At 40.2% G+C, this 9,362-nt stretch overlaps 1 protein-coding gene across 1 annotated transcript in view; it reads left to right on the forward strand.

Moving 5' to 3' along the window:
- BAALC (BAALC, MAP3K1 and KLF4 binding) overlaps nt 1–6,820 on the forward strand; it is a 31,877-nt gene extending 25,057 nt beyond the window's left edge. The window contains exon 4 of the mRNA XM_027883408.1: nt 6,228–6,820. The gene's annotated coding sequence lies outside the window, so the exon portion shown is untranslated. The remainder of the gene's footprint in view (nt 1–6,227) is intronic.
- Nucleotides 6,821–9,362: the final 2,542 nt, after the last annotated feature.

The raw sequence follows: 9,362 nt of genomic DNA on the forward strand, positions 1-9,362 counted from the left end.
GCAAGCATGTGATGCTGCACAGCATATTGGTATGAAACAAACCTAGGTCATACCAGCCATCAGGGAGGCAGTTTTTGGGTCTTGCATTTAGGGCATGAGATGTGACAGGATGGCTAGCAGGAGATGGCCTTGGTACATGGTTATCTGGGCAATACTGCAGACCTTGTTTATGCTGACCACATCCCCCATCGGCTGTGGAGTGGTGAAGGCTGGCTGCCCTGGACTGCTCATGATAACTTTCCTGAGCTACTCCAAGATCCCATGAACCTGTTTATATCCTGAAACTTAAATTTAGGACATTCCATGACTACATCCAACTTCTGTGGTGCAAGCCACATTTAGTTACAAGTAATTTTATACACTCTCCTGATGTATTACATTACTGTTCTTATTCATTAGGCTGTAACTGAAAAGAGATTGCATTTTTTCCCAGGTGGCTTTTTAGTTCTTAATGTGCAAGCTTCCAATGACCTTAATAAAACTAAGAGTAGGTTCTAGAAATGTGTATTTATGTTTACTGTCCTTCTACCAGAGATAACCATCAGTAGAAACAAGCAATTTGTTTGTAAAATAATAAAAAATTCCAATCTGTGTAGCTGGGGTGACAGGATCTAATCTATACTGCCTAAGACAATTTAAAGTCCTAAAAATAGATTCCTGTGCTGGTTTTAGTGGAAGAAGCAAGCTCAAAGAATCATCTGGACATTTTCAATCTCGGTGCCCTTCTTGGGAGTGAAGAGTCTTATTTACAGGGTCTGCTCTTTGAGTAGTAAATCAATTATCTTCCAAATATAAAAGGCTCAAATACATAAAATAAAGTAACCATGTTTAAAGACACAGACTTTCAGATGAAGGACCTGTGGGCATTTCTATCTTCTTATATGACAGGATTTTTGAGATGTAATTTTCTTCCAAAAGGCATTATGCCACGTAATTTGTTCAAAGTCCCTTGGCTGCACATGAAGATCTCTGCAGGTACATTGAAAAAACACACTTCCTGCTGAAATAATTTGCCAAAAGCTGGTAAGTTTTTATGAGTTATCTGAATTCAGTTTTCAAACAGAAAGGAACTTTGCAATGTTTCCATAATTCTTACACAATATATACACAGGATTTTCCTCTGATGTTTGTATACCTGTGAAATACACCTTGTTCCACTATGTGAGAAATGGAATCACTCGAAAGTGAACGTTTCCATTGGCTAATGAAGAGAAAGGATTTACAGTTACCAGTTCATCATTAGGCAAATTAATCTTCTCAAAGACTCAGTGCAATTTCATCTTGCATTATTCCTTCATCTTCTCCCTTATGCTTCCTCAGTGTATTTCAGAATTTCATCATTACTTTAGGACATTGACTGGAAGACACACAATTTTACTGTGTGACTGAAATGATTTTGTACTGAAAAAATAGAAAACCATGACTATTGTGCAAGCAATATGTGAGTACTGGGTTAAACATCCATTCCTGTTAGTTAAATGACTGAGATTGCATAAAAAAAAAGAAAGCAAGTATTTTTGACCTTTCTAGTATGTTCACATACATAGATATTCATATGTGCATGTCTCTGCATGTGTACATTGTAATGTCTGCAGTGTGTACTTCTGCAGTTCAGGCACTTTTTTTGAGAACCTTTAATTTTTGTTTTAAACTCTGATGCTCAAGTGTGAAATATTTTAATGTTTGAACTGAAATCTGTTTTACATGCCTTATGAAAAGAGTGAGTTATATAATTTGTGCACAGAAATGGTATTTGAAAAAAGCAGGTTTAGGTTATTTTGCAAATAATGAATAATATGTCTAAATTCAAACTAGACTAATGGGAAAATTTTTGTACCCTCATTTTAGCTGCAAATTATTGAAGATTGACCTTGAACTTGGAAATGAAAATAAAGAAAATTTTTAAAGTGTCTGTTTATTACTTCACACATTTCACATTTCCGCGTTTGTGATTAATTTATCCTCAAGAACTGAGATCAAAGACTGTAAAGGTATAATCAATGTTTCTCACCTCTTCAGGGAATCAGAATATTTCTGTATCTGATGTCCTCATGTTGTAGCTCATGGACTGTGTGGTCATATCAAAGAAGCTAAAATACATGTATTCCCCATAAGAAATCAGTGTATTTGCCAAGGAGGGCTTGTAAGGTCAAAATGCAGTCGCACCTTTGCAATTACAGATTGAGAGTTTGTGGTTGCTGTCAGAGCTAAAGTGGAAGACACTGGGAATCTGAGACATTTTCTCTAGTAAGATACCATAAGGCAACTATGAGGCAAACAGAATACTTAACTAAAAAAATGTTCTTTACTCCTGCCTGAACCGGAAAGCACAGGGTAGAAAAGCAGCTACACTGTTGTTTGACCTGCACCATAAAAATAAACTCACAACTTTTACCCAGAGCACTTTTTATTCTTTCCAAAATTGCAGTAAATTTGCATGATATTTTTCCTTAGTGCCAGAAAGGCTCTTGCTGAAACCATCCCTTTCCTAATTGCCTATGCCCCGGGTGTTGCCTGACAAGTAGCTTGTTTCTTTGATTCCTGGCCAGGATGCTGACACAGGAACTGGTTTGTTTCCTGTGGAAAAGGAAGAATAGTATCAAAGGAATGGCTTTCAGATGTGCCAAAAGAAAAAGGATCTGGGGACATGAGCAAGCCTCAGTCAGGCATGTAAGAGCCCATGGGAACCCTGCAAATGGGAGAATTCCAGGGTCAGACTGTTCCTTAGAAGCAGAGCCCTTGGTGCAAGAAGCGACTGGCAGGATGGGGGGAGGGAATTGCTACAAGTGAGGCTCCCAAAGCTTAGGTTTAATGGGTTCTGTTTCTCTCTGCCTCTGGGGAACATGTGTTGAGGTGGCATTTCTAAAATTAGTGCTTGGGAGGTGCTACATGAGCTACAGCAATGTGTACACAGTGACTCCACAGTAAGTTTTCATTTCACAGCGAGGCAAATATTTTGAAGAACTTGATACACTTCAATATTTCAAAACTAAACCTTCAGTGTCCTCAGGCCGAGCATCCCCTATTGCACTGGTGCCTTCCAAGGTGCCTCCTTTCCAGATTGTCTCAGTGAAGCATGTGAAAAAGGTACCAGCAACAAATAAGATGTGGTGGTCTCACAATCAGGGATGCAAGATCTCATTCTGTCCTGTTATCACCTTCACATTTTCATGCCCTCCAGTCTGATCTTCAGATTTTTTTTCAGGTAGTCTATGCATAATATCCAGAGTTAAAGGCTGTTCTCTTGCCCATCAGTAAACTAATGGCAAAGTTGGATCATTAATATAAGATAAAAAGTTAGCTGGTTCACTGGAAAAGACATTTGTTGAGATATGCCACTTAAAATAAAATGCAAGGTTATTTGCAACAGCTCCTTGCATGGAAAAGCTCAGCAAACACTAAAATCTAGGAAATACTGTAATCTTACAGATAGAAGGATGTTTATAAGCAAGAAGGAAGAAGGCAGAATACAACAGCTTTTCTTTGCTTTCTAGAGGATTGAACATCATTTAAGTCCTGAGTGCAAAAAACTAGGATGCTGCTATAAATCTGTCCTTTCAAAAGTGTTGAAAACAAGTAGTTTGAGGTTGCTGTGGATGCCTGCTTGGGGAAAAATTAGGACTGAGGAAGAAAGAAAGAGTGGTGTCACAGGCCAGGACCAAGCCATGCTGCCAGTTGTATTACTTAGACTTTCCTGCACACTCTTGCATTATAATCAGTATTACTCAGCTTTAATTTAATTTCCATTAACCTTTGCAAAACACCCACATGTTTGGATATAGGGAAATATGTCTTGGGTCTTACTGCGTGGACAGAAAGAACACTTTGCTCACAGCAAAAAAAGGCATCATAGCTAAGTAGCAGCCTATTCTTTATCAGCTATGAGGAGCTGTCAAATACAAAAGGCTTGAAAATATTTATAGTCATCTGTATCTGGTTTTACCAGGAAATTAAGCCATTGGGCTTGTTCATGCTAGGCAGATAGAACTTTCCAGGTCACGCTTAGTAAGTGGCTTAATGTTCAGTTTGCCTGACTAAAGGGCTGATTTGAACCTAAAATGTTGGGTGCTGTGGCTTGTCCATATCTCTAAAATAGACCTTCTGCAGTGCAGTGCCATCTCCTCTGCCTTCAAATTATTCCCCCTCCAAAAAGTTTTTCCACTTCATTCAGACTACTAATATGACATAAATTTTGCAGCACAATATTAGACACATTATTATATTACTGAGAGCATAATGTTACCAATTCAGACTGGAGCTGGTGAAGCTAAAGTTCATGATCACAGCTGCCAAGCTCAGGAGCAAAGTTAGTTCTCATTAATTCACTGAGCAGCCATAACTCCACCCAAGTAGTATCATCACCTCTGGGAACTGCTGGGATGTAGGGAGCTCAGTATTAATGGACACACATAGTGTTCTATGCAAATGATATTCATTATTCATGTTTCCAATTCAAAAGCATCTTTCAGATGATCTAACATGTTCATCTGAATAATCATTGTGGAGGCAACCATTTTACACCTACTCCTGCAGTGCAGTAGTTTACTACTCTAGCTGGGATTTCATACCTAATAAGGATTTTCTGTCCCTTGGTCGTGCCTGATATCGTGGCAATCTTTTGACAATTTAGAAGATTATTTAACAAATACAATAGAATAACTTCCAGAATATATACTGGGCACATTTTCCACCAGGAAATTGCTGCCATCGTTGCTGTTTATCTGTCTGCATGCTGTCTTTTCTTGCAACATATTAATTACTTGCATCCGTGGTAAGAAAGTAGCTTCTTATGTCTGCATTATACAGATATTTTTCCAGTTCTGTCTAATAAGCTTTCACTGGTATTTCATGTTACAAATGCATCCTTTATCACTGGCTGAATCTACGCTGCCAAATCTCTTAGCTCCAATACTTTCTCCTGGATCCCAGACCATCCGTGCTGCACACGTGGCACATGTGCGTGCTCACTCCTCGTGAACACAGGGACAAAACAACCAGTTCCCTCTACAATAAAACCAGGCTGGTCCAGGAGCTGCGTCCTGTCTCTGTCCCTCTGCCCTACAGAGACCGGTACCACCCCTTCGGCACCCCAGCAGACCATGCACATGGATGCCTTTGCATTATGGCCCAGGGTATGTCTCACAGAGCAGCGGCAGAGTGTTATAAACAGCTTCTGGGAGCTGCAGAGCAATCCTTTCATACTCTGGGGAAGGTGTTTTCACACATCGTGAAAGCCATTTCCTATCAGCTCCTCCTTTCCAGCTTCCTGGGGAACACCACCTAGGCAGCCTAACAGCCCAGCTTTTATGTCTCCATCCTCCTCCTTCTCCAGGCAGAATGATACTGCACACATTCCTCCTTTCTCCCCTGGCTCAGCCCTCCTAACACCTACCACGTTCACCCCTTTCACTGCAATGCACCACTCTTTCCACGTTTCTGACCATCTACATGCCAGGCTGCTGTCCCCTCACTTACACCCGGCACTGTGCTCAAGTTACAAGTACTACCCCACTGCATCAGAAGTTACTGTCAGGGTAAATGTGGTTGTTACCTTGGGTCTTTATTGCAGGCTCGGGCTGTTCACAAAAATGCCACAGGGCTCAGCAGGGCTGTCTGCATTGGTGGCTGTACTGAAGTGTAGCTGCCAGACCTCCAGGACAATCAGCACAATTTACAGGGGCTAAATAAACACGTTACAATACACACAGCCAAGAATTTATTATTAGTCTAATAAAAATGCTAACAGTGCAATGAAGTAATTACTATCAGTCTGGTTATGCAATTTACTAATACAGATAGTTATTGTGTCTATCTAGTTATTACGTCTAATATGGCCAGTGTTTACAGCCCGTTCCCAGGAAGGAGACCCACTGCTCAGCACCCATCCCACTGTCTGGGGCTGTCCTCATCCCTCTTGGCTTCTCTGTGCACTTGGGTGAATGCCATTGATCTTCTCCAAGGAGGAACAGGGGAGCCTGGGAGAACCACAATATTAACATTCATAGTTTTCTACCTTGTTTTCTCCATGAGGATTATGACTGATGCTGGAGGGATTCTTCCTCCTCACTGTGTGTCTGTCTGGAGTAATTTTTATGTTTTCCAACACTTCTGCTGACTTGCTCCTCCCTCCTTGGTTTGCAATTTCATGATTTGTCTGAATTTTCCATATATAGCATATTTTACTTATTTGGGAGGTTCATTGTTCTCTTTTTTTATCCCTAAAACAGGTTTAATCCAAGCCACAGGGTTGTTCTCCTCTAGTGACTGATAACTGACCATGTGTGACTTGTGCTTATAGTCCTGACACCTTTAATATCAGTCTGCACTTAACACCCTGAAGGTCTCTTCTCTCATCCTGCTACAATCCCATTTTCCTTCAACCACTATAAAGCTATAGCCTTCTGATCACCTACTGAATGCTTTATCAGCACAACCTAGTTGCTCACACACCCTTGCTCTGTCACTTTGCAACTAGAACAACCCAACAGAAGACATACATTCAGACACAGACAGACACAGGCAAAATACTCCATGTCCAGAAGTTGTGGTAATATCACTGGCAAGTCATCAACTTACAAACACACTCAGTGCACTTAAGAAGGAACAATCTGGATTATGGCTTCAAAAACTTCCATCACGATCATACTTCTATTGCAATAAATCAGCAGTCTTAAGGATGATGAGGTTTCAGAGCACTGTCCTCTGCCATGGGCTTCTGCCAGTCACCTCCATCAACATTTCCCCCATGCAAGAATTTGGTATCCAGCCCTGGTCATCTCAGATGGCCCTAGCACGTCTTGGTCCCACAAGCAATACCATTATCCTGTGCCACAAATCTTCTGTGAACTGCAGTGAAACTGGCAAGAATACAGTCCTAGTGAGTCCTGGTTTCATGTCTCTCAAGACCATATCCTGTCTGCTGTTCTACTGGTCAGGACTGATGTCTCCAGCTCTTTTAGGGAGACTCTGCTTAAGAGTAGGAGTCAGAGTTTAGACAGACCAGAGATAACATCCAAGTTTTTTTGACAGGAACGTGAACAGTAGATACAGCAGTGGCAGAAGCACAAAAAAGCAGTTGCAATAGCAAGTGCAATGGCAGCAGCATTGGGCAACATGTTCTTGCATTAAGGGCATGCCAGTGGGGGGAGTGGACAGACAATTTGGAGGACTCTGCTGGAGCAGTCACTTGCCATACACGGGCAGGAAAGTGCCATACACAGCACACCAGAAAAGGGTAGGGGTGAGCTGATGGAAAGCCTGCTGGTACAAACCAAGCAAGCTCCATGGCTATGCAGTGTGGATGCAGCTTGCCTTCTCTAGAAGGGATTTTGAAGCATTTTGAAGATAAGCTACAGTGGGGTTGATGCCTTCTGAAGTATAGGTGCCAGCTGCCCATGATTGAACCTGGATCTGGACAGAATTTGGACAAAGGAGAGTTCATATGATACTCCCCACATGAAAGGCAAAGTTTTTCATTTATCTTTACCCCTATAAATTTCTAAAGTCTGAGATGCTTTTAATTGTATACCTGGGAAAATCAATAATTTAATCCTTCCAGAACTGGCCATGTGTTACCTCTTTTTAATCAAAGTGCACAATTCACATAATTTGGTTTAGGAGGACATTTTGATGACAGATCCAGATATCTCTGAAGTAGTCCTGTTTATTTATAAGCAGCATACAAAGTCAGCTTGCAAGCAAAGGGAGATAATTTCTCTAATGTCTCCAAGCACCTCTGTGACCAACAATTGCTGAAAAGTTTTGTCTCAGCTCTTTCTCCCAGCCATGCCAGCACTGTTTCTCTGACTCAACTCCCTTCAAGTTAAGCATATCTCACAATGGAAGCAAGTGATCCACACTCACTGTGTCCTCCTTGGAAGATCCTGCAGTGATTCAAAATTTGTCTTTTTCATATATCAGAGAACCTTCCACTGGTGGTTTAAGCCCAGGATTTCCATTGCAAAGCAATGAGAAGTTACCCTAGAGATGGTCAGTCACCCTCTGTCAGATGGGGTGTCAATCATTCAAAACCAAGGAACGGTAACTTCTCAAATGCATTTGGTTACTTGCAATTATTCCTTCAGATTACCAGAGAAATCTTCCCTACTGTCTCAAGCACACTGTGTCCTGCAAGTCCACTGTCATAGGTATTAATAACCGAAGGTTTTTATTTTGCCTGCTTTTGAGGCAGCTGGAAGGCTGCTCTCCAAGAGAAGGTACTGCTGGTTCTTATCGATCACATTTATCATCAGTTCATGGACCTCCCCATTTCTACTTTGTTAACACAAAGACTTTAAAATGAGTGTGTACTGCACATTCTCATTAATCCCTTTATATAGGCAATGTGATATAAGATGACTTAACTGTGGGCAAAAATCAGTGGGCTTGTATTTTTTCCCAAGGTTTTGTTTATATAGTTTTATGCAATATAAAAATTAATTTTATATAGTTTTCTACAATAGAAAAATTACTTTTGTGTGTTCACAAGTGAAAACAGCCTCTTTCTTCATTAAGTCAACATGCATTATGCTGCTGCTGTTCTGCCACAATAGTCCATAATCCAGAAGAAACCATGCTGCTTTACCACAAATTAGTATGAAAGTAAAAAGCTCCAGTAATGGTTTGATTTTCTTCCTTGTTATTGCTTTCACAATCAGAAACAGCTTAAAACCAGCACTTGACCTGACACAGCTAGAGCTCCTGAATATAAAGCAACTTTATATTCTTCCAAATTTGAGAATTTTTTCCTACATTCAACAGCTTCACTAACACAGTTCTCATAGAGCTCAAACAAAAGCTTAGCTGAATTATTCACTTTACTCCCAGGAGAGTAGAAACCTTGTATTTGCTAATGGCTAAATAAAAGACACAATGCAATTGGCAGAGATGCAGAAACTTTTATAGCTTGCCAGAAAAGGCACAGAGAGAAAAATGGAACAAGGAAAACATATAGATTATGGAATTATGGAATTATGTCAATCCATTAGATTAAATCTTAATGCTTGTTATATTTGTGTAAATCAATTAATACATTAAAATTTTGGATATGATAACAGAACTTGTTTTTTGTCTTCTGTTAAAATTGTGTCTGTTTCAGTATAAATTACACTTACTTTAACACCTTCATTTGGGTTTTTCAAAGGAAGTTGAATTAATTTGGTGCAAAATATAATCAGGCATCTGTTAGAATAATGCCAGTCTTTGTTATTTATTTTCAGTCCCTTTGTGCAGGAGCAAATAACTGCTCGAGTGGTGAAGAGTGAAGTTCCTAGGTACTTACGTGAGCTGTTATGACATTTGATGCACAAAGAAGAGACAGTACAATTGGATTTATGAAGGATTTATGAATCCAAGGGCCAGAC

The sequence above is a fragment of the Empidonax traillii genome, unplaced genomic scaffold (assembly GCF_003031625.1).
Source record: "Empidonax traillii isolate 1590-97213 ecotype Southwest subspecies unplaced genomic scaffold, ASM303162v1 scaffold126:size1624879, whole genome shotgun sequence".
NCBI classification, from domain to species: Eukaryota; Metazoa; Chordata; class Aves; order Passeriformes; family Tyrannidae; genus Empidonax; species Empidonax traillii.